The sequence below is a fragment of the Ochotona princeps genome, chromosome 1 (genome assembly GCF_030435755.1).
Source record: "Ochotona princeps isolate mOchPri1 chromosome 1, mOchPri1.hap1, whole genome shotgun sequence".
Taxonomy (NCBI): domain Eukaryota; kingdom Metazoa; phylum Chordata; class Mammalia; order Lagomorpha; family Ochotonidae; genus Ochotona; species Ochotona princeps.
The window spans coordinates 113,513,668-113,528,624 of NC_080832.1; positions in this window are offsets into that span (position 1 = coordinate 113,513,668).

The window sequence follows — 14,957 nt, forward strand, 5'->3', positions numbered from 1 at the left end:
CAAATACCCACAGCAGCCTTGGCTTGGTGGGGCTGAACCCAGGAGCCTGAAAATCCATCTAGGTTTCTCATACAGGTGGCTCGGACTCAACCCCTGGGTGATAATCTCCTGCCTCCCAGGATGCATTAGCAGGAAGCTGCTGCGTGGGAAACCAGCTGGGACTCAGGCCAGCACTCCAATATAAGATGTGTGCATCCCTAGTGTCAACCTGCTCCAAATATAAACTTTGCAATGTTTGGAAAGAAGGAAACAAAGCCATTTTTAATCAAAGAAAATTTCAGAGTTCATCACCTACATAATCTCCCTAAAGGATGAAGGAAATTGAAATCTTAGATGCAAAAGAGAAGACAAATCAGCAAAGACCTGTGGACATTTAAACAGGTGTTAACTGCATGAGCATAAAGGAATAATGATAACATTAGCTCCTGCAAATGGGCCAGGGAGGGCAGCAGATGATGACCCAAGCACTTGGGTTTCTGTCGCTCACAAGGAAGTCCTAGGTGGAGCTCCTGGCTCCTATGTTAGGCCAGGCCCAGCCCTGGCTCCTGTGGCTACCACCTGGGGAAATGAACTAGCAGATAGAAGATCTCTCTCTCTTTCTGTCTTTCCCTCTCTCTGTAAGTCTACCTTTCAAATAAATAAATAAATATTTTAGCAAAAAAGAAGAAAAAAGCAAGCAAGTAATTCATACATGTCACTAGGTACAACATGTATAATTTCTCCATATTTTCAAGGAGTATTGGTTTAGGTTACTTTTAAATAACAAGCTATACACTATTTATTAGAATACATTTAGCTGCTGCTAAGATCTTGCAGCTGGGCGAGTTTGGGAGGGGTTCGGGCCTTGGTGTTGGGGGCAAGTGCAGCTCCCTGTAGTGTGGTGGCTGTGGGGAGTGCCCCTGCCGGGTTGGACCCAATGCTTGGGACTCATGCTGAAGACACTGCCGGGAGGCACTGAACAAGTCCTCAGCCTTGGGCGGCCAGTACACCAAGTGGTGCCAGGCTTTGCCTGCTGGCCATCCGGCGGCAAACTCTGTTTTTTTTTTTTTTTTTTAAGATTTATTTATTTTTATTACAAAGTCAGATATACAAAGAGGAGGAGAGATAGACAGGAAGATCTTCCATCCGATGATTCACTCCCCAAGTGAGCACAATGGCTGGTGCTGTGCCGATCTGAAGCCGGGAACCAGGAACCTCTTCCAGGTCTCCCACGTGGGTGCAGGGTCCCAAAACACTGGGCTGTCCTGGGCTGCTTTCCCAGGCCACAAGCAGGGAGCTGGATGGGAAGTGGGGCCGCCGGGATTAGAACTGGCGCCCATGTGGGATCCCCGGGGCGTTCAAGACAAGGACTTTAGCCACTAGGCCACACCGCCGGGCCCAAACTCTGGGGTTTTTAAGATATGTAGTTGCTGCCTGGGTATACCCATGACTAAGGCCAGTTTTAGTGTAGATGAGAAGTGAATTCTGGGTGATTCCCAGTGACAGGGTCATGAAAGTTTCAGGCATGCGTGTGGACTGAGACTTAGTGGTTTGGAGGGAATCCAGAAGATAATTTGGGTTAGACAGATTCACCAGCCCAATTAGGAATACAGAGATGGGCTGTTAGCATAGAACATCACTGATTGCCACACACCAGCCCACACCAAAGCTATGGAGGCCCCCACAGGCAGTGCTGGGTACCATTACCCAACTGTGGTAGAGTGGTGGAGTGGTCACATTTGGCAGGGTCAAGACTCTATCCAGCATGAGAGAGAACTTGGTCTGGAGGTAGACTCTATGGGGTTATGTGGGCCCAACCCTGTGGAAATACAAGTTCCCCTGGTTAGCTCGTAAGCTGGGGTTGGGATGGACTAAGCTAGGTGTGACCATGCCACCTGCCATCATTCACGGGTATAGGAACCCACAATAGTCAGGGCAGGTCAAGGCAGCAGCACCTGAATGTGCATCCTAAAACAGGATGTGGGGTGGGCCGGGCTGCCACTGGAAGGGGGCAGAATGGGCAGGGCTGAACAAACCTTAACTCACAAGAAACAACAGAAATCAGGTTGGAGCACAGGTCATGCCAAGTAGGTCCTTGCACCTACTGATCTGCGTGAGACAGGGACGCTAAACCACAGCATCTAAGGGGCCACGACAAGTGAGGGGTTCTGCCAAGCTGAGTCAAAACAACCACTGGCGCAAGTGATCTAAGGCTGGGAATAGGCCCAGTTGGGCAGCTAAGGGGACACCCGAGCTAGATGGAGGTTCCCACCAATGAGCACATGGGCTGGAATGGGGCTGCATTCTGGTCAGGATACAGTTGTAGTCTCCCTTGGCACAAGTGTGGACTGGGACTGCAAGCACCAAGCCGGGCCAGACGCCAAAACCTTCTGGTGCTCTGGAGGACCAGGGTAGATGTCGGACAGACTAGGCTAGGTCTCAGCCCTTACTGAACCATGTGTGAGCTGTAGTGGGGTATGGACGAGTTTTGGCTGGGCTGAAACATGCAACAGTAAGAACCAGAATGGGTTGAAGGCCAGTCAGGAAAAGCCACTGTTCCTGCTAGGACAGGAGGTGAACTGAGTAGGGCTGGCTCATGGACCCCCTGGTATGCGCGAAATCTGGTACTGTGAGAGTTTCTGATGGAGGAGCCTGGACAACTTCTCTGGCAGGACACAGTCCCTGCAGGTAAGCGCAAGAAGCATGGAAGGAAAGAGCCCAGAACAGGCAATGGAAATTATCCCACTGGCAAACACATGGCATGGATTGGGGGCAGACCAGGCTGAACCTGTTCACATCAATCACTGGCGAGTCTGAGCACCAGAACAGAGTGTGGGTCAAACCAGGTTCTGTTGCGACACATACCAGTACACAACACGGAATGCCAAGGTGAGATGAGCCGTACCAAATGTGGTTGCAGCGCCCAAACAGCACATGTGATAATCAGGGGGAGGAGGCAAAGCTGACAGGGGAATGTGGGCTCCCCTGCTGGACAACTACTTCCATTGGAAAGCGTGAGTTGGGATGGGGGTAGATCAGACTAGGCAGGGCTATAACACCTGTGGGCCTCATGTGAGATAGATAAGGGAAGGGCCACGGTGGGCTGACTGTTCCGACTGGTGCAAGCAAAAATTAGAGTGGGTGAGGGTTGGTTGGGCTTAGCTGCAGTACTAGCTGGCAGAGGCTGGCACTGGGAGCTAATTCTGTCAAGTCAAATGCCAGAACTACCTGGAGAGTGCATAATCTGGGAGTGGGTGTGGCCTAGAAGGGAAATAGTGGGCACCTCCCTCAGGGTTACCACTCTCACTGGACAGCATGAAAAACAGGATGGGGACAGGGGTGGCTAGACAGAAAGGCACCCACCAGTAGGTGTATGGGTTAGATAGTAGGTTGGTTGGGTTGAACTAGGCTTCAATGCCCATTGACATGTACAAGAGCTAAATGGGATGTGGGACAGACTGGAGAAGTCTGCGGTAGATACTGGCAAGCATGGGAACCAGGGTAAGTGGCAGAACTGGTGGGGGTTATGGGGAGTCGTCCCAACTAGGCTGCAGCTCCAACTGGTTTGTGTGAGGACCAAGTATGAAGTGGGTAGGATCGAGCTGGACTACAACACCCTTTAGTTCACGAGGAAGACAGGGCTGGAAACAGAACAGACCCAGCGATTGCAACGACCAGCATGTGCATAAGCTGATTGGTGTGACAGACGGTGTTGGAGTCTGTACTAGCAAACTCACACAAGAATCAGGTCTGGGATCATCTCAGATGAAGTTTCTTTGGAGATCCCTCCAACTCAACTGCTGATCTTAGAACCCCAACCATGAAGAGACTGTCAGCCAGTGGATTCTGAATAGGGTTCATTGCAGTTGGAACTGCAAGATTGGCAGCAATCCAGAACTGATGAACTATCAAAACTGTTTGAGCAGGACCCTCGGAATGTGCCTCCTGTTGGGCATCTGGGATGGGTGGGAAGTTGGGTGGTGCTTTTCCCTTTGTTACTTCCCTGACCCCAGATACCGGGAAAAATGATAATATTAGTGTGGAAACAATGGTATTACCCACTTTCACCCTGTAGCCCTTGACCCTTTGTACCCTAATCAACTAAGTAAGATTATTAAAAACTAATTTAAAAAAAGAATATATTTAAAATAAAGAGGCCATTTTCAGGAAAGATGAAAAGAAGTGGATGGAAAAAGATACACCAGACAAAGAGCACACCAAAAGCCTCGTGTTGTGGTATAGCAAACAGTGACTGCCCACAATGCCTGCATCCATATGGACACGGGTTTGTGTTCCAGCTGCTCCATTTCCCATCCAACCCCTTGCTATTGGCCTGGGAAAAGCAGTAGAAGATGGTCTGAGTGTTTGGGCCCCACACCAACCAGCAGAGCCAGTAACATGGACAGGCAGAGGGTCTGGGGATGATGCAGCGACAGCAAACCAGTGATGGTAGAAGTCTCTGTGAAGTCTCTATTTATTGCTCCTTCACCTCTCCTTATATACTCTTCCCCCCATCCTCATTTAGCAGGATATTGGATACAGATGAGTCCAATTAGTCTAGGTGTTTTTAGCCACAAGCCCAGTTCCTGTTCCTGCTCAGCCCAAGGAGCACTAATCAACTGCTTAGCCCACAACAGGGCCGCTGGCACTCACATGGAGATTCAGGAAGCTTTTGGCTCCTGGTTCCTGACTTTAGTTGGCCCAGATCAGGCCACTGCAACAACCTAGGAAGTGAAGCAGTGAACCCAAGATCTCTGTCTCTTTCCCTTTCTTTGTAACTCTGACTTTCAAAATGAATAGATGTTGGTGTTGTGGTATGGAGGGTGTGCCCCAGCCTGAAACACCAGCATCCTGTATGGCATTATTTATGACTCAGCTGCTCCCTTCTGACCCAGCTCCCTGCTAACAGCCTGGGAAAGCAGCAGAGGATGGCTGGGTGCTTGGGCCCCGACATCCATTTTTGAAAGATTGACATGAAGTTCCTGGTGCCTGGTTTCAGGTCTGGCGAGCCCTAGCCATTATGACCATCTGAGGAGTGAACCAGAGGACAGAAGATTTCTCTTTCTCTTTTTCTCTATAGCTCTTTCAAATAAACAAATACATAAATCTTAAATTAAGCAAATCGTTAAAAATTAAAAAAAAAAAAAGCATTATTAGAATGAACAGGATCTGGGCCCAACGTGGGGCTCAGTGGCTAAATCTTCGTCTTGAAAACACCAGGATTCATGTGGGCCTAATTCGTGTCCCAGATGCTCCACTTCCCATCCAGCTCCCTGCTTGTAGCGTGGGAAAGCAGTAGAGAACGGCCCAAAGCCTTGGAACCCTGCTCCCCCATGGGAGACCCAGAAGAAGCTCCTATCTCCTGGCTCCTGGCTTCAGAATGGCTCAGCTCTGGCCATGCGGCCACTTGGGGAGTGAACCAATCGATGGAAAATTTTTCTGCTTGTCTCTCCTTTTCTCCATAAATCTGCCTTTCCAATAAAAATAAAATAAATATTCTAAAAGGAATGAAGACGATGTGATCACAGAAGATAACAATTCTAAGTTTTTATACAGAAAATAATACAGTCTATTAACATAAGAAGCAAAGCTGAGATCACTGTAAGGAGAAATTTCTAATTCCCAATGATATTGGAGGATTTTAATATATCTCCCTGGAATTTCTAGATTACATAATGTTAATAAGAAATATGTTACCATACTGCAAAGCAATCATGCATACAATAATTAAAGCATTCACATTCCTGTCAAGTACACATGAGACATTTATTAAAATGTACTATATGCACAGGAAATAAGTTAGCAAGTTGTGATGAATTGTTACCATACGGGACCATATGGTTGGATTGCAATGCAATTCAAACAGAGATCAAATTTTTAAAATATTTATTTATTTATTTATTTGAAAGGCTGAGCAACAGAGAGTAAGAAAGAGAAAAGATTTTCCATCTGTTCATTCAAACTGAGTGGCCACAACAGCTAGGTCTCAGCCAGGCTAAGACCAGAAGCCGGGAATTACACTGTTCCCACAGCGGCAAGAGGCATTAGGAGGAAGGCAGAATGGAAGCAAGGAAGCTGGAATTCCAACTAGCATGCTGATATGGAACACTGGTTTTGCAAAAGGCAGCTTAACCTTCTGTATCACAACACTGACCTCAGAAATCTTTTTTTTTTTTTTTTTTCAGAAAGGCAGATTCACAGAGAGAAGGAGAGACAAAGAGAAAGATCCTCCATCTGCTGGCCACCCAAGTGGCCACAATGGCTGGAGCTGAACTGTTCCAAAGCCAGGAGCCAGGAGCTTCTTCTGGGTCTCCCAAGCCAGTGCAGGGTTCCAAGGCCTTGGACTATCCTCTGCTTCTTACCTAGAACACAAGCAGGGAACTAGAAGGGAAGTGGAGCATCTGGGACATGAACCAGGGCCCATATGGCATCCCAGCAGATGCAAGGTGAGATTTAGCCATTAGGCTGACATGCCCGGCACATAAATCAATTTTTAAAAGCTACTTTAAAGGGCTTCACATACTGTGCATTTAAGAAGCACATACAACTCTTAGATGCTTCATAGGTCCAGTAAAAGATACTGCAGCTGCCTCTGGAGTCATCACTAGATGAGATTTGTAATTTTCTTTTCTTTCTTGTTTTAAGATTTATCTATTTCAAAGTGACAGAGACAGACAGGGATTTTCCATCAGCTGATTGCCCTACCAAAACCTGCAACAGCTGGGGCTGAGTCAGGCCCCTGACTTGGGTTTCCTATGAGGTGGCAGGAACCCAATTACTTGAACCATCACCTGTTGCTGTCCAGGGTGTACGTTAGCAGGAACCTGGATTGTTAGTGGAGACAGAATTCGAACCCAGACGTTCTAATATGGGATGCCAAGTAGCATCCACCCCGACCCTTTGTCTTTGAGGATCAAGCACTTCCACAAGCCACATGTCCTCTGCCACAGTGCAATATCACTATTCCCTTTGAAGTCAGGGATCACAACTTTGTGGGTGTTTTTTAAAAATTTATTTATTTTCATTGAAAAGGCAGATTTACAGAGAGAAGGAGAGACTGGAAGAACACTCTTCCATCCATTGCTGGTTCACTTCCCAAATGCCTGTAATGGGCTGGAGCTGAGTTCATCCGAAGCCAAAAGCCAGGAGCTTCCTCCAGGTCTCCCATGTAAGTTCCAAGGCTTTGGGCCATCCTCTATTGCTTTCCCAGGTCGCAAACAAGCAAACAAGGAGCTCAAAAGGAAGTGGAACAGCCGGGACACGAGCCAGGACCCATATGGGATGCGGGCACTTGAATATGAAGGATTAGCCTGTTGAGCCAATGTGCCTGCCCCAAGGGGTCACATCTTACAGAAGGAATCCCCTAAGGTCACAGCTGGCTTTCAAAAGGGAGCAGCCACAAAACTGTTCAAGGATTTGGGTGCTGCCTTCCCTAATGTCTTTCTCAGCTCCTTAGTAAACAGTAGGTCACACATGACATATCCTAACCAGCACTGTTACTCCTTTGCATTTCCTCTTCTACAACATACCATGAATGCTACAGCATTTCAATCTCAATAAATTAGAATTTGAATTCTAACCTCAGTAAATTTGAATAAAGTTAGAACTCATTAAACCTGAATTCTGAGTACAAGCTTCAATAAACTGACCCAATTCACACAAGCTAGCATATGGCATTCAGAATTTTAGTAAGCACACCCATGTAAAACAATTTGGCCTGATACAATGCACATTTCTTTGTGCACTTTGATCATCCGATCTCACAGCCAATTCCCTATAGATTCCCCAGGTTACTACTCCTTGATGTTAACAGTGTCCTGTAACTCTTCTGGTGTCTGAACTTGTTGTGGGCTAAGCAGTTGATTAGTGCTCCTTGGGTTGAGCAGGAACAGGAACTGGGCTTGTGGCTAAAAACACCTAGACTAATTGGACTCATCTGTATCCAATATCCTGCTAAATGAGGATGGGGGGAAGAGTATATAAGGAGAGGTGAAGGAGCAATAAATAGACTTCACAGAGACTTCTACCATCACTGGTTTGCTGTCGCTGCATCATCCCCAGACCCTCTCCCTGTCCATGTTACTGGCCCTGCTGGTTGGCGCATGAACCATTTTCTCCCAGGTCACAGAGCTTTCTTGACCTTTCAGACAATGCTAAGTCTGACTCTGTGGATGGGCCTAGCGGCAACAGGGCATACCTGCAGTGGTTTTAAGAATGAGTGTCCTCCACTTCACAAAGGAACAAACCCAAATGGCAAATAAACATATGAAAAAATGCTCAAGTTCCCTGGCAATAAGGGAAATCCAAATTAAAACATCAATGAGGTACCACCTAATGCCAGTAAGACTGGCCCACATGAATCAAAGCACCAATAACACTTGTTGGCAAGCTTGCGGGGAAAAGGGAACCCTACTCCACTGCTGGTGGGGCTGCAGGCTGGTACAGCCTCTATGGAAATCAGTATGGAGAACATTCAAACAACTCAAAATCAACATACCATATGATCCAGCAATAGCACTCCTAGGAATATATCCAAAACACTTGTTTTATGAGAAACCAACATGCACTCCTGTGTTCGTAGCAGCACAATCAGTAAATGAAAAACATGGAAGCAGCCAAAATGCCCATCAGCAGAGGATTGGATAAGAAAGCTATGGTTCATCTACTCCATGGAATACTACACAGCTATTAAAAAAAAACAAAATGCAGTTCTTTGTGGCCAAATGGGCCAAACTGGAAACCATAATACTAAGGGAAATGAGTCAATCCCAAAAGGTTAAATACCACATGTTTGCCTTAATTTAAGATGATATGATGTTATATATAACATGTTATGTTATGTATGTTATATGTTGTGTATAAACTAAAATTGAAATGTCAATGAGGTGGTCAGAGAATGTGGTTAAGAACTCACATTTATTTTTAACATATTGGTTACTCATTACTATGTCAATTAATTCCATAATGATGCAAATTTTTGCTGATGGTATGTTGGAGCTTTTAATTGATCGGGATGATACTCTGCTGGCTCTGTCTTCAAACCTGAGAGGGTCTACCTAAGAAGCCATTGAACTTGACTGGACAATAAGATGCTGGACTCTATGTTTGGTATATGCTTGCAATGAGGAAATCTCAACTGAACTTGAACTGTGGTTATGCAACAAGGTGGAGGAATCCACCATGGAGCGAGGGTTTGGGGAGGGGTGGGGAGAATCCCAGTACCTATGAAACTGTGTCACATAATACAATGTAATTAATGAATAAATTTTTAAAAAAGAATTTCCTACAGTCAAAAAAAAAAAAAAAAAAAGAATGAGTGTCCTCAGGTGACGGGCTGTGCCAAGCTGAGTCAAAGCAACCACTGGCATGCTGAACACATGAGAACAGGCCCGGTCGGAGAGCTAAGGGGACACCCTTGCTGGATGGAGGTTCCCACGAAGGGGCGCACAAGCTAGAATGGGGCTGCGTTCTGGTCAGGATACAGTTGTAGTTTCCCTTGGCACAAGTGTGGACTGGGACTGCAAGCACCAAGCTGGGCCAGACGCCAAAACCTTCTGGTGCTCTGGAGGACCAGGGTAGATGTGGGACAGACTAGGCTAGGTCTCAGCCCTTACTGAACCATGTGTGAGCTGTAGTGGGGTATGGACGAGCTTTGGCTGGGCTGAAACATGCAACAGTAAGAACCAGAATGGGTTGAAGGCCAGTCAGGAAAAGCCACTGTTCCTGCTAGGACAGGAGGTGAACTGAGTAGGGCTGGCTCATGGACCCCCTGGTATGCGCGAAATCTGGTACTGTGAGAGTTTCTGATGGAGGAGCCTGGACAACTTCTCTGGCAGGACACAGTCCCTGCAGGTAAGCGCAAGAAGCATGGAAAGAAACAGCCAAGAGGTCATGGAAAGTGTCCCACTGGCATACATTTGGCATGGATTGGGGGCAGACCAGGCTGAATCAGTTCACATCAATCACTGGCGAGTCTGAACACTGGAACAGAGTGTGGGTCAAGCCAGGTTCGGTTGTGACAAAAGCAGTACACAACACGGAATGCCAAGGTGAGGTTGCCTGTGCCAGATGTGACCGCATCACCTAACTAGCACAAGTGAGAACCAGAAAGGGAGGGGGCAGAACCAGCAGAGGAATAAGGGGTGGTTCCCTTGCTGGACAGCTACTCCCACTGGAGAGCGTGAGCTGGGATGGGGGTAGACCAGACTAGGCAGGGTTACAACACCTGTGCACTTCATGTGGACCAAATCAGGGAAAAGCCAGGCTGGGCTGATTATTCCTACTGGTGCACTCTAAATTGGAGTGGGTGAGGGTTGTTGGGGCTTAGCCACAGCATCAGCTGGCAGAAGCTGGTACTAGGGGCTAGTTCTGTCAAGTTAAACCACAGAACCACCTGGAGAGTGCATAATCTGGGGGTGGGAGTGGCTTGGGAGGGAAATAGTGGGCTCCTCCCTCTTAGGTTACCAACCCTCACGGGAGGGCACGAAAACGAGAACAGGGGCTGGGGTGGCTAGACAGACACCCAACAACCATGAAGGCTGGATAGTTGAGCTAGTTAGATGGAACAAGGTTTTAATACCCATTGACATGTATGAGAGCAGAAGGGGATGTGGGGCAGACTGGACTAGTCTGCTGCACATACTGGCAAACCAGGGTAGGGGGTGGGCCAGGTGGGGGTTATTGTGGGTCGCTCTGACTACGCTGCAGCTCCCACTGGTTTATGTGAGGGCCGAGTATGGTCTGGGCAGAACCAGGCTAGACTGCAACATCCATTGGTTCCAGTGAAAGACAGGGCTGAAAACAAAACCAACCCAGCAACTGCAACCACCAGCTGATCAGGCGATGGACTGTGCCGGGCCCTGTGTTTGCTAGTACATACAAGAATTGGGTCTGGGAACACCTCAGACAAAGTTTCTTTGGGGATCCCCTCAATCGAGCTTCGGGACTCAGAACCCTAACCATGAAAAGACAGAGGACAGAACAAGTCAATCAACCACCTCAGCTATATGTTGGCAATGAAAATACTGGGCAAACAGAGACTCTATGATGGACGATGTCAATCAGTGGATTCTCCAACGACTTCATCGTGCTTGGAGTGGTGAGAGTGGCAGCAATTCATAACTGTTGAACTATCAAAACCACTTGAGCAAGACCCTCGGAGCATGCCCCATATCTGGGACCTGGGGTGGGAGGGAGACTGGGTGGGGCTTCTCCCTTAAAATCCCCTTTTACATCAGATATATTAAGGAAACATACGGAACTAATTGTCTTGCTCATATTCCTGTAGTGCTTGAACCTTTTTACCCTAATTATGTCAAGATTGTAAAATAAATAAATACATAAATATTAAAATACAAAAAAAAAAAAAAAGAATGAGTGTCCTCTTTCAAGACATCTGCCTCAGATGCCACAAACCAGACTGTCACAGGTTTGCAAGCAGAGTATCCCCAGGTGGCAGGGGTTTGTAAGCAGAGGACACCGAATATCCCCAGGTGAGAGGGGACTCCAAATGACCTGTTGCCTATCAGCTCCTAGGGCACCATGATCCATTAACAGTTTCATTTGAATGTCTCAATTAATCTGAGGTCTCAAATCCAAGGTCTAAGAGCCCATTCTTTACCGATTCGTGCCCTGATTCCAACACGAGAAACTTGAAGAGGCTGTCATGATAACTTAGGGACTTGCACAGTTATATTTTGCATGTCATTTCAGACCCTGGAGCTTTGAGAAATAAGGTCTTCTTTTTAGGCATATGGAAGCTCCTGGGTTCTCATTCCATACAGATTGGAGCAGTTGTTTTCTCCTTGCAAGCTCTCAAGCACACCCTAACGAAGCTCTCCCACACTACAATCCTTGCACGCATTATGACTGCCACTACAGCAAGGTGCAGCAAGCATATGGCCTCAGCAAGCATGTGTGGCAATTGGCACCTCATCAAAATAAATCCAGCTGATAGTCTGATAGATGGTGATGCTACTGCGTGCTATGGAGTACTAAAAGCTTGTGTCTTACAGACAAGGTCAGGCCTGTGCTCAGACTCAAGGACGCCACCAAATAATGCCAAAGCATCACTTTGACCAGTCTGTCACCTGGGAGCACTCCTGATATCAATGTTTCATCAGTTTGTATTCAAATTAAGAGACAGAAGCCATACAGTAGTTTGAAGGGAAGAGTTCAGAATGACGATTATTACACGACCATAAGATGATAACTACAAAGACATGAAGAAAACTCTGAAGGCCAGGGTAGAGCTCTGATTAGAGAAGGAGGGCAGATAGTCACAGAAAGGCAGAGCTTGCTGGGTTGTCTGCAAGCCAAGGAGAAAGACAGAAAGAAAGCTCAAACCTGCCAGGACCTCGGTGCTGGACTTGCAACTTCCCGAAGCGCAAGAAAACAAGTACATGCTCTTGGGACACTAATAGGCTGTGGCATTTTGCTATAGCATCCCTAGAAAATGAATGCAAGGAGACCTGATCACAAATGTTCAAAGGGAATTGTTGATCATGGAGCCAGAATGACTGCTGCCCCCTTACAAGTGGCCATGATCATGACAAGAGCAGAGAAATCAGACTCAAAAATGCACTCCTGGGGTGGGCATTTGATGCAGTAGTTAAGATTCTGCTTGGCATATAGGTCCGCATCCCATAAGAGGGTACTTGGGGTGGTGTCCCAATTCTTCTCCTAATTCCAGCTTGCTGTTGAGGTATATACCCTGGGAGGTGGCAGGTGAGGCTCAAGTCCCTGGGGCCCTGACAGAGCACTCAGGTCCTGGCTCTAGCCTATCCACACCCTGGATGCTGTGGGCATTTGGAGAGTGAACCAGTATATGGGGGCTCTCAGGCTCCCCTTCTCTCTGTCTCTCAGCCTTTCAAATAAATTAAAAAAATGAATAGAAAATTTTAAAAATGCATTTCATCTCAATATGGGTTAACAAAAACTGCATAACACAAGCAAAGAGAACACAGCACCTGTCCTTTGAGTTTCTTGTCCAGCTTTGTCGATACTTTGAGCTGAGTACAAGCATCTACTGAAGGCTCCACTGCTGGGAAAGGCAGACGGTCCAACAGCTTCTTAGACTGGGCCTGAATGAGCCTTGGGCGTTGACTGCTTTGCTCATTCTTGCCATGGATCAGTCTTGTTCCCCTTCATCATTTATCACTAACCAGTGCCACTGCCCACAGCCTTGGAGAACGCTTCATCTCTCAATCTCCCTCCTAAATATCTTGAGTAATCACACTTAAACATCCAGCATTATTTATCTCTTGTGAATGCTAAGTGTCATTTGCCTTCATTTATATTACATTGCACATTTGTTGCAGTTATAAAGAAAATTTGTAGTTTATTATTCCACAGATAAACTCATTAATGGCTAAAGTGGTAAACAGATGATTGGTGTTCTAAAGGCTTTGTATTAAATAGAAATACTAGGTTGATGGTATACATACTAAAGTATTTCAAGTACTGAAGCAAACTGTCTGGGAATACTTTTTTTTTCCATTTAAAATAATGCTATTAAAGACTCCCACTATCTAAAAATTCTCTACCTAATGCACTTTTAGGACTAGATTAAATTTTCTGAGAGGTGCCTGAACTAAAGGGAAGCAAGGCATTAGAAAGGATGAAGTCATGTAGTCACTGCATTGAGGTAGACTTAATGTTACATTTCATTAGAAGACATATTAGCAACCTTTCATGATGTGGTGGTGGTGACAGCATGATCATTATTTACAATTAATGCTTTCCCTTTTTAGACTAGGAAGTCATTTGTGTGGGACAGCTTCCACCCTGTGTGAATGTCTACAATGAAACCTCTTTTTTTTGAAGATTTATTTATTTTTATTGGAAAGGCACATTTACAGAGAGGAGAGACACAGAGAAAGATCCATCCATTGCCTTACTTCCCAGTGGCTGCAACAGCTGGACTGAGCCAATCTGAAGCCAGGAGCTTCTTTTGGGTCTCCCACATAGGTGCAAGATCCCATGGAATGTCCTCTACTGCTTTCCCAGGCCCCAAGCAGAGAGCTGGATGGGAAGTGGGGCAGCCAGGACATGAACTGGTGCCTATATGGGATCCCTGCACACGCAAGGCGAGAACTTTAGCCACTAAGCCACCTTGCCGGGTCTTCATTTATTGGTTTTAGTCAGCAAACGATAACTTAGGCCTGAATCAATATTTTTATTTTTTAAAGATTTATATGGGCCCAGTGGCGTGGCCTAGCGGCTACAGTCCTCACCTTGAACGCCCCGGGATCCCATATGGCTGCCGGTTCTAATCCCAGCAGCTCCACTTCCCATCCAGCTCCCTACTTGTGGCCTGGAAAAGCAGTCAAGGACGGCCCAATGCATTGGGACCCTGCACCCACGTGGGAGACCCAGAAGAGGTTCCAGGTTCCCGGCTTCGGATCGGCGCACACCGGCCGTTGCGGCTCACTTGGGGAGTGAATCATCAGACGGAAGATCTTCCTCTCTGTCTCTCCTCCTCTCTGTATATCTGACTGTAACTGAATAAGTCTTAAAAAAAAAAAAAAAAAAAGAATGTGTTTTAAAAAAAAGATTTATGTACTTGAAAGGTAAGAGACAGAAACACACACACACACACACACACATCTTCCATCTGCTGGCTCACTACCCCAACAGCTGCAATAGCTCTGGGTTTAGCTAATCCAGGATCCAGGAGCTTCATCCAGGTTTCCTACATGGGTGCAGGGACCTACACACTTGAGTCATCTTTTCGCTGCTTTCCCAGGAACATTAGCAGCGAGAAAGCTGTATGAAAAGTGGAGTGGGCCTGGTGTGATAGCATAATGGTTAAGGTCCCCGTCTTGAACACGCCTTGAACGTGCTGGGATCCCTTATGGGCACTGGTTCTAATTCCGGCAGCTCCACTTCCCATCCAGCTCCCTGCTTGTGGCCTGGGAAAGCAGTCAAGGATGGCCCAAAGCTTTGGGACCCTGCCCCCGTGCGGGAGACCCGGAAGA